The sequence below is a fragment of the Parus major genome, chromosome 1 (genome assembly GCF_001522545.3).
Source record: "Parus major isolate Abel chromosome 1, Parus_major1.1, whole genome shotgun sequence".
NCBI classification, from domain to species: Eukaryota; Metazoa; Chordata; class Aves; order Passeriformes; family Paridae; genus Parus; species Parus major.
Window position 1 is genome coordinate 51,801,162 of NC_031768.1, and position 13,134 is coordinate 51,814,295.

The following is a 13,134-nucleotide window of genomic DNA, read 5'->3' on the forward strand; positions in this document are numbered from 1 at the left end:
TAAAACTTTTGAGCTTTGAAATGAATAGCAATTTCTCTACCATAAACATCTAAAACAAGAAAAAATGTAGCCTGTCCCTTTTCAGACCAAGAAAATCAGGGAACTGGTTTTTCAATGGAAGATAAAGCAGAGCATCAATTGATTGAAAAAGCAGAAAATTCAGCATCTCTTTTGAGCGAAAGAGGTGCAGTAGCAAATGATGTTAAGCCTGGTGTTTGTGCTTGCCTGTAGATACAGACAGTAGGAGAGTTCTCCCTGCTGAAGTAATGAATAATTAAAACATGCTTAGAACCCAGCTTACAGAGTGGCAGAATGCTATCAGACTAGCTGTTGGTGGTGACAAAAATGGCACCCTGTTGGCTGTTAATGTGGACGTGTGAGTAATGTTGGCTCTTAGTACAAAAGAGCTGAGAGCACCTAAGTGAAGGAATTTATTTTCTGGTGGTTGTTATAGCAGGCAAAACTATGCAATATAGCATTATTATAATACTTAGTAAGTATTATACTTAGATCTTCATGAAGATTCAGAATAAATAATGCTATCTTGAGACAGAGATACAAAAGATGATCTATTGCTGGGTTTTTTTCAGTTTTTATTTTAATAATTTGAGATCTTTCCCAGTGAGTATTAAAAATGAAGGTGATAGCAGATCATTTTTTCTACCTGTATATTCATACTGATGTATGAGATACATTAAATCTTGGATAAACCTATTTATACATTTTTTCACTTAGTACACAGAGATTTGTAACTATTAGGTACAATCAATAGGCAAGCAGCACCTAAGAGCAGCTGGTTACCTTACTCCTCTGAAGAACCAGCAACCTAAAGTACTTTTGAGTCCTGGAATATAAAATTTATTTTTAGTTAACAGTACATGAAATACATATAAGGGAGACATTGAGCTATCATTAAACTTTGTCTGTTAATAAACTAGAGAAATATAAAATATTGAATGGCGTATTTGGATCATAAGAAGACACAGAAATAGTTTCAGGAACCTTTAAAACTGAGAGTAGTTTGTGTAGATATTTTGGAGAATATATTTTTTTTCAGTTTCCTTGCTCAAATAGCCAAGAGGTTTGGCAACCATGAAGTGTGTACTCATTCCATTTTTCTTGTAATGCTGGAAGAATGGCAGTTCCCTGGACTTCATACGGATTTCAAGGATTTCATAACATAGAGGTGTGATTTTTACACTATTTAAAAATATGTAAATAGATTTTAAAAATGAGAAATAACAACTTCCAGGTAGAAGCATAAATCTACACATTTTATGAATAAGAAGCCAAAAAGAGCCTCAGCAGCACCAAAAACAATAGCAGTAAAGAAATGTGAACTTCAGAGAATTCAGTTGACTCCAACTCATTGAAACTAGTTCATTAACACCCTCTGGTATTATACTTTATTTTTAATTCTCTTCTAATATAAAATAAGAGGATATTGAAAGATGCCTTTCTAACACAATTGGAAATTATGGTTCTGAGCCTTGCCAGAGATTTGTAACAAATGAAAGTATTTCCACAATGAAGAATGGGGGGGTTATTTTAGTCCTTACTTTAGCCATCATCATTTTATAATTTCTGTATCATTTTTGTTTTCTTGTCTCTTGTTAAAGAGTGTTTGAACAGAAAGTAAGATTGGAATTTGTCACTTAACTTATGGCATTTATAAGTCTAAGCTGGTTAACTTCAGCCTGATTTAGTTGTACACACATAGGTACCTCATCTCACTGAGGTACCCTGAAGAATCTCACTCCTTCCTCATCTGTCAATCTAAAAGTACCTGTGTTCCATGTTGTAACTTAGTCCTATGAAGATATCACAGTTAAGCCAATTTTTTTCTTCCCTAGGTCTCTGTTTATGCAGCCCACACCTCCTCAGTTTCCACATGGAACTGATGCAGGAAAAGCCTTCTTGATGTAGAGATGGGTCACCTGCTGTCTCCTACTCCTGGTACCCCATCATTTAGTTGTAGAAGGCACTCAGTTTGGTCAAGAAAATTTGTATTTTTAAACTATGTTATCTTCCTGCCCATCATGTGTTTGTGAATGCACTCTGAGACAACATGCTTCATGATCTCAATATAGACTGAAGTGAAATAAAATGTCTTTTGGTTCTCCTTTAAAATAAGCACAGCATGATTTTCTGAGTCGTTGGTGAAAACTTCTGAATAGTATGATTTTTCATAAATGAATGGCAGCAATAGCCCAATTCCATCAGCTAGTTCTTTCAACACCTTCAACTGAATTAAATGATCAAACACTCAAAAAATTTAAAATGCTTAGCAGTGATTTACAGACCTTTTGTACCTCTGTTGTCTTTTCATTTCCTGTAAGCTTTATTTTTATATTTTAGTTTATGGGAAAAAAAAAGTTTCTTGCCTAGTAAAATAAGCTGTCTTCCAAAATTTCAAGACATCTTGAGTCCATCCTCTATGCCACATGAACAAAACTAGACTTCCGACCACAGAATCTGCTGATTTTCATCTAGGGATCTAAAAAATATGTCCCTGGCTTCATGCTGGAGCCCTATGCAGATAGGGAGTTGTGTTACACAGAATGTGACACTCTCTCCTTTATCTTTGTTCTTGTTTAACAGCCTACACTCCTTCCTGTATAGCACCTGTTGTGCTATTGTTCCAAGTTTCTGTTGGAACACCCATCTTTGCATAAACTTGTCTCAATACAAGAATTTCTACTTCTTCCTTTTTATTTTGTTATGTACTTTGTGTTACTGTACAGATGCTTTAAAAGAGCTGCTGAATGTCCTCTCTTCTGAGAAGAAATGAGTCCTACTTATATAATGTTGGATCTTTGGGCCCATCATCCAGTCAACTCATGTTAAATATTTTCTTATTAGGCAAATTATTTTGGGTTTACTGGTCTTTTTTAAGTGTACTTTAATCTCTTGCCAGTATCTTCCTTCATCAAAATATGCCTAACAGGCCAAATAGATATGAAGGCAGGTGTTCTATTACTGCATATGAGTGTTCCTACCATAGTCTTTCTCTTGAATAGAGAAGAAGAAATTACTGTGAGAAAAAAAAAAAACAAAACAAATTAAACCATAAAATAAAGAAACCAAACCAAACTGTTCAGTTGTGCAGAATTGAGTGTCTCTCCTTCTCATTTTCAAGAAACACGAATATTTTCTCATCCATTACAAGTGAAGAGCAGAAAATTCTCTTGCCCTCCTGAGAGCTTTTCTTACTTTTATGCTTCTGTCTTGTCTTAGCCTTCCTTCCTACCCACTGTTATTGGATGCAGGCTGTTGCCTCTTATAACTCTTTCAGGAGATGGTTTTTATCTTCTGTTCTCATCCTGGGTGCAACAAAGCATGTTTGCATTTTCTTGCATTCCTTCTACTTAGCACCACAGCACCTGTATGAGAACACACATTCCAGGTGGGACATCCACGGTGCTGTTCCTGGCCCTACCCCAGGGAGGAGCAGCAGGCACACTCTGTATCTGAAGATACGGTATTATAAGACACTCACAACAAGGATTTTATCTTGTTTTTCCTACTCTGTTTCTCAGGTATTAATATGATGTGCATTGAGACAAGAAAAAATAAAAACTCTGTTTTGACTTGTCAACATCTTGCAAGTTATATAAAAATGACATTAAATTATATTGAAAACTCATACCAGCCACCTTAAAATCTCTCTTCTGCATAAAAGTAAAATGAGCTTATTTTATTTGGTTCCTTAAATAATAAAAAAGGTATTTCAGCTGTATACATGATATTTTATTTTTATTTCCTATAATGAAATTTCTATTATTGCACTGCCTGCAAAAAATGTGAATTAAAAATATGCAGAAATTAGAGCAGAAACTATAGTTTTATAGTTTTACATATACTTTGATTATTATCTGCTGAAACTGTGAATGCAAAAGCTTTTTACTTTTCTGAGAAACAGAGAATGTCACTTTTTTTTCTAAATAAAAAGTACATTTTGTAACGTGTTTGAAAAAAAAAAAAATTGGTCATTGAAGCATGTAAAATTGCTATCATTTCCCAAGAGTTCTTTATTAAAAGAAACGAAAAGCCTTTGAATGTCTGATAAGACTCCCTTCTATGTGAAAGATCCATGTAATACATACCAAAAAAACCCCACTGTGACTATATATACTTCTTCCATATGCACACTGTGTGCCTCTCAATTGTAAACCTACAGGCTCTATATCATTAGCAGAAAGAATACAACACGTTTGGAAATAAGTTGGAACTCATTTGGGAGGATGGAGTATGCTTTCTTTGGAAAAAGTGAAAAAATAGACTAGATAATACTAAGGAAGGATGCTGGCAGAATGAGGAAAAGAACTGGAAAAATAAAATTATTATCAGTTTGTATGAAAAAACAAGTCTTTTTACCCCCTTCTCTAATTAAGTGCAACTCCTAAAACAATATACAATCCATATTCATGAAAATAGCTTAATTTCATAATTTAATTAATTTTCAAAATAGTTCATAAACATTTTATAAAGGAGAAATTTCCAAATGGGTATGGGAGAAATAATTTACTGGGTATGAAGGAATATGCGTAAAAATTCAGATTTCTTATAAAGTTTGTGCTCAATGAGAGGAAAACCTCTCAACTACCAGTGCAAAGAGATCATCATCTTATTTTCTCACATAGTGCTTGTTTTGTTCTCTACATTTACCTTTTTTCTTTTTTTAAACTTAATATTTTTTCTTTTTTTTGCACATTTGAAATGCACAAATATCTCAAATATTTAAAGGTTTCAGTCAAAATATTCTAATAGGAATTTGATCACTGGGCTTAGGCATTTTCTCCTGATGAATCCTGCGTCTTTTCTCTGTTGGTAAAGAATTTAAATAGCTATGCCATCATCCACCTTTACTTTTCTCCATAAGTAAAAATATAATAATGAATCTTATAATTTTAGATATTTTTGCTTTATTTATCTTACTGTATTTTATTGTATTTTACATTTTTTTTTATGCTGGTGATATTTTATCACATTTCCCAAAAAGCAGAATTATTTGAATTTCAGCTTCTACTCATTCACGTTTTCACTGTGTTCCAATGAAATTTGACATGAAGAAATAAAGTCAGTCATCAATACTGAAGAAAGGTTTACAAAATCTTCAAAATGACATAGAGAAATATTTTCTAACTAGCTAAATACAATATGAATGGGAGAAACAGTTTTTTGGCTTGATAAATATCCATTATAAATATGATTTTGAATATATGAAGTTTAGACACGCATTAGATTAATTCTTATTTACAACATGTAATGATTTGCTTTTAGTTTTGAGAAGGATAGAACTGATTTTTAACTTGCAGTGTGAAATTGAATCTTCATCTGAGTAGGAAGCACTCTTACACTTTATAAGAGTGCTTTCAAATTCCTCATGGGATAAACATGTACTAAAAAAAAAAAATTAAAAAAAATTAAAAAAAATTTAAAGTTCCTCCTACTTCTAGTGTTTTGTGATTTGAACAAAATTGCAATTGTTCTAACAGCCAAAACAAGAATTTTTTTCCAAGTCTTAAGCTAGTGCTTTATCTTCACAATTTAATTTAAATATTTAATTAATATTTTAATTGTTAGAAATTTAGTCATTTGCATGGGATCATGGACAAAACATATATCAGATTGATAAGTTATAGTGCATTACAGAAACTGATCATTCAGATACTAAAGGATTCAGATGCTAAATTAATTAGTGAGGCTAATTCAGTATTACTGAAATTAATATTGTAACTGTAGTGAGATTTAAGAAAATAACTTCTGCAAGGATCATCTCCATTGTACTAGACTTCTCTAATTTTGTATTATATTTTGTATGTATGTGTGTGTACATATAAATGTGTGTGTATTTATAGATACATAAATACTTATGTATGTTATTTAGTTGTTCCTCTGTTTTTATTAAATTATCTTATTTCATACTCATTTTTTCAAACAATCAAGATGCAAGCATACTGTCTACTCAAAAACAAGGCAAGGGTGAATCAAGAATAGAGAACAAACGTTTATTGTCTTTCTTTTGGTTTAATAATGGAGCCTGATCAGCCCAATCAGAACCTATTTATTTATTAACATTTTAGCAATGGTTTGCTAACCATTCACAGATTTACATAACAATTAGGAACAATAAAAAGTGTATCTTTAAGGATCTGTGAAAATAATCACTGACTAGTTAAAAAAAATAAATCTTGTACTGTATATATTCTGATTAGCTATAACTGCACATTCTCCTCCAAATTTTTCTACTACAAATTTCCAAACTGTTTATTAGTAAAAAGATACCAGCTTTGTTCTTCAGTCTCCCAAGCTCAAAAAGAAAACTTGTGAAGATCTAAAGAGAAGTAGAAAAACATGGCTTAGAGAAAACAACTTTGTGAAGTCATGTAAAAAAAAAAACAAAAAACCAAGCCATGGAAAATCCTTTACTCATTCCTTTACTTAACTCACATCTGTTTCCTCTGTTAGACCATTTAGACACGAATATTTGCTACACTTCTAATGAGAAAGCATTGAGTAGTTCTGATAAGAGTGTCTTTGCTCCATTTCTTACATGAAAGGGGTTGAAGTAAGAGACAGAAAAAAGAATCCAAATAGACACACACAAAGGATGCAGGGGAGAAAAGAGGAGAAGTTTACCAAAGGCACAAAAATTTAATTTTAATCACGACTGAAGGGTCAGATTCTGTGCCTGATAATTGGGGGAATAAAAAGTGTGATGTAATTCTGATAGATAGATCAAGGTATGTTAGAGTCAGAAAGCATCCACATAGAAACACCACAAATTCTGTTGGATGAAGGCATTCCTCAAGAAGAAAGCAGCAGAAAGGAATAAGGAAAGATAGTGTGGTGTGTTGACCTCAGCTAGCCAGCAGATACTCACCAAGCTGCTCTACCACTCCCCTTGCTCACCATGACAGGGGAGAAAAGATTAAAAACTTGTGGGACAAGATAAAGGCAATTTAATAATGAAAAGCAAAGACTCTGTGGAAGTAAAGCAAAACAGATAAAAAATATTTATTCTTTACCTCCCATCAGCAGTTATGTCCAGAGTCCTGGAGAAGCAGGGCCTCAATACATGTCAAAATTACTTCAATTTTATGAAATGAATGCCCTCCTTCCCTCACTCCTCCTTGCCCACTCTTTCTTATTCCCAGCCTACTCCCCTTGGTACAGGGTGCTGGAGAGGCTGGTTAGAGAAACAGCTGTGATGTTATACAGGCACTGCTGAGGGACAGCCACAACACTGATGTATTATCAATATCATACTAGATATAAACATTCTCTTTGAGTAGTTCCCTTTTAATATGGATGGCTCTTTAAAAATTTTAATTATGAGAATGGACTTAATTTTGAAAAGTAGATGATTAGTAATTTGTTTTTCCTGCCTCATATTACCATCAAATACACATTTTGATATTACACAAAAAAAAATCTTTCTTTTTAAAAGAAAACATCTTTCTTTTTCTTCTTGTTAGATGTTTTGGTAGTTCATATCCTCAAAATAAGTCAATGTCAGGAACAATATGTTTTGTTGAGGAGACATGTCTGTTTTGCCTGTAACTCTTGATCACATGGTTCTATCCTTGCAACTTGTCATTGATTTAACTTTACAACTTATAGCTAAAGACTTCTCTTAGAAGTTTTCTACAAAGTAAACAGAAATTCTTATAGACAGTTAGAAAGTCTCATATTAATTATTTCATCTTTATCTTACAAGAAGATGAATATGAGAAATAAAAGCCAGGTAGGGGCAGGTTTCTATTAAATATGTATAAATGCATGTAGAAAAATCTAGAATTGCTGTAATGTGAAAGAAATCAGCAATTACTGGAACAATAACTTGAACATTAATTTAACAGATTTAATTAATTCCAGAAGGAAATATAAATGTGTGTAACTATAGAACTCAAGTTTGTAACAACTAATTTTGTAGCAATGAATTATTTTGTTTTTTACAAATAACCCTTTTTCTCACAGATAATGAACTCTCCACCTTGTATGTTTAACCTTTTGTGGTATTATTATAATACAGAAAATAAAGACCTTCTCCTAGGTCACATCATTATCGTGTTTTGTATATTATTTCAACTGTCAAATTAAAAAGCATAATTTAAATAAAAATCACAAAAATAGTTCTGTAAATGTGCTTGGAAAAAGAAATATTTCCCTTGAAAACTAAAGCTGAAACACTTTTTTAGGCCTCTCTACCTCTGCCTCATGCGCTTCTTAAAAGTGCTGCTTTCAAAAATGTTGATATAATGAAACCCCAGCAGATTTTTAAGCTTGTTATTTTAAATGTACTTTTTATATTAACTGGGCTTGGGAAGTCAAAACACTAAAATCCTGAAGAGGACAGACACATAAAAAGACAATTTGATTTAAAAACATAAATCTCAGCTCCAACATGAAAATGAAATCTCGCAGACTCTTCCTCTTTCTGTATGTGTTTTTAGCACTTGCTAGCCTTGCTATTTAAAACAAATTATAAGTCTAAATTGTTTGCATGCCAAACTAAATCCATCTGGAAACACTTTATATAACAGGAAGCAACTTGCAGTGCTTCATTTATGAGTTTTCAAGAAAAAAAGGACGAATAGGTGTGGAAATCTAGGCAGTTTCTGGATAGTATCATGTACATAAAATGCTTCTCGATATTAAATGGATCTACATAATTCTTGAGAATATTTCAGGAAAAACTTTTGAATTGTGGCTCAGTTTCTGTGTAGTAAATATACTTGATTTCTGTAACATTATCTCTGAAATATTGACTGTACAACACTTAAATTTCCATTGATAAATCTTGTTATGAATGATTAATATATATATGAGCATTACAGGCATAATTTCCTTCCAGCTACTGAACTAAAACTGGACAGCAATTTCTCTGACATTTGATGTGTTGCTGTTGCTAAGGCATAAATTATATTGAGCAATACTGATGAGCTGTCATTTTGGTGTTTACCTTTGGCTCAGAGTACTTAGATATCTATTTTCCTTGCAAGGGCAAATTGCTTCCTCTTTTACAAATATGCAGAAGCAGATCAGATTTTGTATGTAAACCAAAAGAGCAAGAATAATTTGACTTCTTTTACTTAAATTAGTTACTGTCCTGCAATCCAGAAAAAAACAAAAAAAACAAAAAACCCCAACCAACCAACAACAAAAAAATAACATAAAAATATTGTAGTGTTAAGGGGTACTTTAAAAAACAATGTTCATCACATCCTTGCTGCTCTGTATAACAAAAATATTTTAATCTGTGCAGAATTCAATTTGCATTTCTCTCCAGTTTAGAAACAAAAGGCTTCAAACTGCACACTTTGTGCTTTTATTCAATGTATTGAAATTAAATAATTGATACTACTTGTCTTCCATGGACTATGAAAAACAAATATTTATATGTTTCTTCCTCTGACAAAACGCAGGAGGTTCAAAAAGATGTCTTAAAAAGGGGCAGATAATCTATTTCTGGATAAAGAATTATTGATTGAAGAATTACTGATTAAAAGCAATCCCAAATAAACATATGTCAGCATGTTTTGGTTGGACTCCCAGACTTGAACTGGATTTAGATTTAGTGCAAAGTGAAAAAATTGGTCAAGAAAATTTGACTGAAGTCACCAACATATTTATATACATTACTCACAGATTTAACAGGAACCATAGTTACAGAAGCATAAACCATAGAAACAAAGAGTGATAGATGCATGGAATCATGGAGCAGTTTGGATTGGAAACAAATTTTAACCATCATCTAGTTTAACCTCTGAGCCTTCATAAGTGAAGTATTGAAATACATCAGATTGCTCAAAGTTGTAGTCAATCTGACCTCAAATAATGCCAGTGATGGGACATCTACAATTTCCCTGGGCAGATTAGTCTAATGTCTCACTATTCCTGCTGTAAAAAAACTAAAGAAATAAAAATTATTCCTTATGTCCAATTTAAATCTAGTATTTATCAGTTTGAAGCCATTCCCCATTGTTCTGTCCCTACAGACCTTGCTGACAAATCTTCCTTCATCTTTCTTAAAAGCTTCCTTTAAATATTGAATAGTGTCATAGTTTAACCCAAGCAAGCAACAAAGCATTTGTGTCTTCCTAATTCTTTTACTGCCATGTCCAAAAATATAACATTCTGTGCTTATCCTCCTGTGATACCTTAACAGGTAGAGGTATCAGGAATAGGAAATAGTATGAGAATAGGAAAAAGTATGAGAAAGTTATCAGGGCAGACAAGGTAATCACTTCCCATTTAAAGTCATATCTGTATTATTCATGAACTAACAGAAGCCTGTCCCCACTCATGTAATTGCTGTTTTGTAGCTTGTTGTAACAGTAAAGGGAAAAACTATGAAGAAAGACTATAAGGGAATCACAGAAAACTCTGGAAGAGTTAAATAAAGATTATTATTAGATTATAAGATTTAGTTGAAAGATAACTGAACTGGTTTTAGCTCTGAGTCACTTTAAGTGAAAGAGCTGGTGACTGCAAATGGTGAAAAAAAAGGTTTGCTCTTTAAGTGTCATGATCAGGCATTTTAGAACTGATGACAAACTTAACTCTATGTCAGAATAAAGCTTACAGTTCAGTGATAATCCATGACAAGTGACAGATCTTGTCTTAGACTAAAAATCTTTCCTGTACTCAATACTTTTTAATTCTGTCCACATTGTTTTCTTTTTATTTTGCTTCTTCTCTTCTCATTTGGCAAGCTATAAATGTAAAATGCTTTTCTTCTAGACAGCATATAAGTAAGCCCACAATGTGTTAAACTCTTATGTCTCTATTATCTATAAGCTTATAGATATATATAAATATATAAATATATATAAATCTTAGGACAAAAGTTTATGAGTTGTGATGGAAGAAATTATTTATTTAAAAACATAAAATTTTGATACACTCTGAGTTTTAAAAAAACAGAAACATATTTAACATTCAAGTTTTAAATTTATGACAGTGAAAAACAATGATGAAAGTACAGTAACAGCTCAGAAAATGTGCTTTCAACATGATTTTATTCCAAATGTATAAACAAAAATAAGTGACAAAGGCTGACAGACAAAAAAAAAACCAAAAAACAACAAAACACAGCAAAATAGCAAAAACCCCCCTGAAAAACAGTGTTTAGGAAATAAAGTTTTAACTGGATAGGCATCAATTTTTTAGAGAACAGAAGATTTTTTTTAAGTGTTATTATTTTTAATGGTTTAAAAAAATGGTAATATGATGTCTATTAAAGAATATAACTGTCAGCATTGAGTTGTATAATTCTCATTAGTACTAACAGTAGTTATGCATATAATTAACATATGTCTTCTGATCTTAAGGAAAAAAGGTCTCTAATTTTCAAACCTATGTATTACTTAACCACTAGTCTACAGCAAGTCTTAAGGCAACATAATAGTGCGTTGAATAAACTCTTATTTATGCATTTCATGGTGATAAATTTCAATTAATCAAGTAAAAGCCATCTTCTTAGTTTATAATTTTGATTTCCATTTCCCTTCTGAATCTTTACAATCATTACCAATCTGGTTCAGGTACATGATTACACAGTTATCAAGATAAAACGCTGAAAGAAATTTTTTCTAAAGCAAGGATAAGTTTCTACAGATTGTTGGCAGCGTTATCATATCTCAGTTTACTGAAATTCACCAAGTAAAAATGTGCTAGGAACAAGACTAATATCTCTTAATCATCTACAGCTAGCAGAAACCTCTCTAATACAAAGTGTACAGTGAAGCATTAATAGTAATTCTTCAAAGTTTTTCCCCTGATGTCTGCATCTCAGCAGAGTAAAAAGAAGAGAAGGATTTTGTGCTAGGAAAATTACATTGCTGGATACATTTTTTATTTTCATATTTTTCATTATAATAATCACTTTATAGGCCAAAGACATTTTTATTTCAAGCAAGACCGGTCTAGAACTTTCAGAAAGCTTAAAGCAATAAATACCTGACATCAAGATTTGGCTCTTCCATCCTCTTTCCCCATACTGGGTGAGAGCAGCAAGGTTTTGGTAGTATGGGGACTGCAGAGGTGGCTTGTGTGACAAGCTGCTAGAAAGCTTCTCCTGTGTCCAACACAGCCAGTGCTAGATGCCTCTGAGAAAGACCTGCTGCTGGCCAAGGCTAAAACTATCCACAGCAGTAATAGTGCCTCTGAACTAGGAAAAACCTGCTATGTGACAGCATCCTAAGGGAAGAATGAGAGTATGTGAGAGAAACAGCTCTGCAGACATCAAGATCGGTGAAGAAGGAAGAGGATAAGGTGCTACAGGTACTGGAGCAGAGATCTCCCTGCAGCTCATGGTAAAGACTGTGCTGGAACAGGTAGATGCCCTGAAAGAAGGTTCTGACCTCTCAGACTCTTGGCAGGACCTGTGATCCTATGGAGGACCCACTCTTGAGCAGTCTGTTCCTGGATGACTCCAGGCCCTGGAAGGATCCATGCTGAAGCAGTTACTGAAGAACTGCACCTTGTTGGAAGAACATGTTTTATGTTTTAGAAGCTCATAGAGGATTGTTTCCTGTGGGAGGGATCCCACACTAGAGCAGGGGAAGAGCTGAAGGAGTCATCCTCTCAAGAAGGAAGGAGCAGCACAGACAACGTGTGATGAACTGACTGCAGCCCTCATTCCCCATACCCCTGTAGTGCTGTGGGGGAGGGTGTAGAGGAAATCAGGAGCAAAATTGAGCCCAAGATGAAGGGAGGGATGCAAGACAAGGGGTCAAGATTTGGGTTTATTTCTCATTGCCTTACTCTAATTTGATTTTAATAAATACAATTTATATTCACAAAGTTTTTTGTTCTTGTGATGGTATTTGCTGAGTGATTTCTGCCTGCCATTATTTCAACCCATGAGCTTTTAGTTATATTTTCTCTCTCCTGTCCAGCTGAGGAAGGAATTAATAGAGCAGCTTTGGTAGGCACCTGACCTCCAGGCAGGATCAAGCCACCACACCCTTTCTTCCAGAGTAACAGCAATAGCTGCCATTGGCATTATTTCTGTAACTGCAGCTATGCAAAACTTCAAATGCACTACCTTTTTTAAACATACTTTTCCTACACAGATGATTCCTGTTCAAATAAGAATTTCCATTTCTTAATCTTTTTACATTA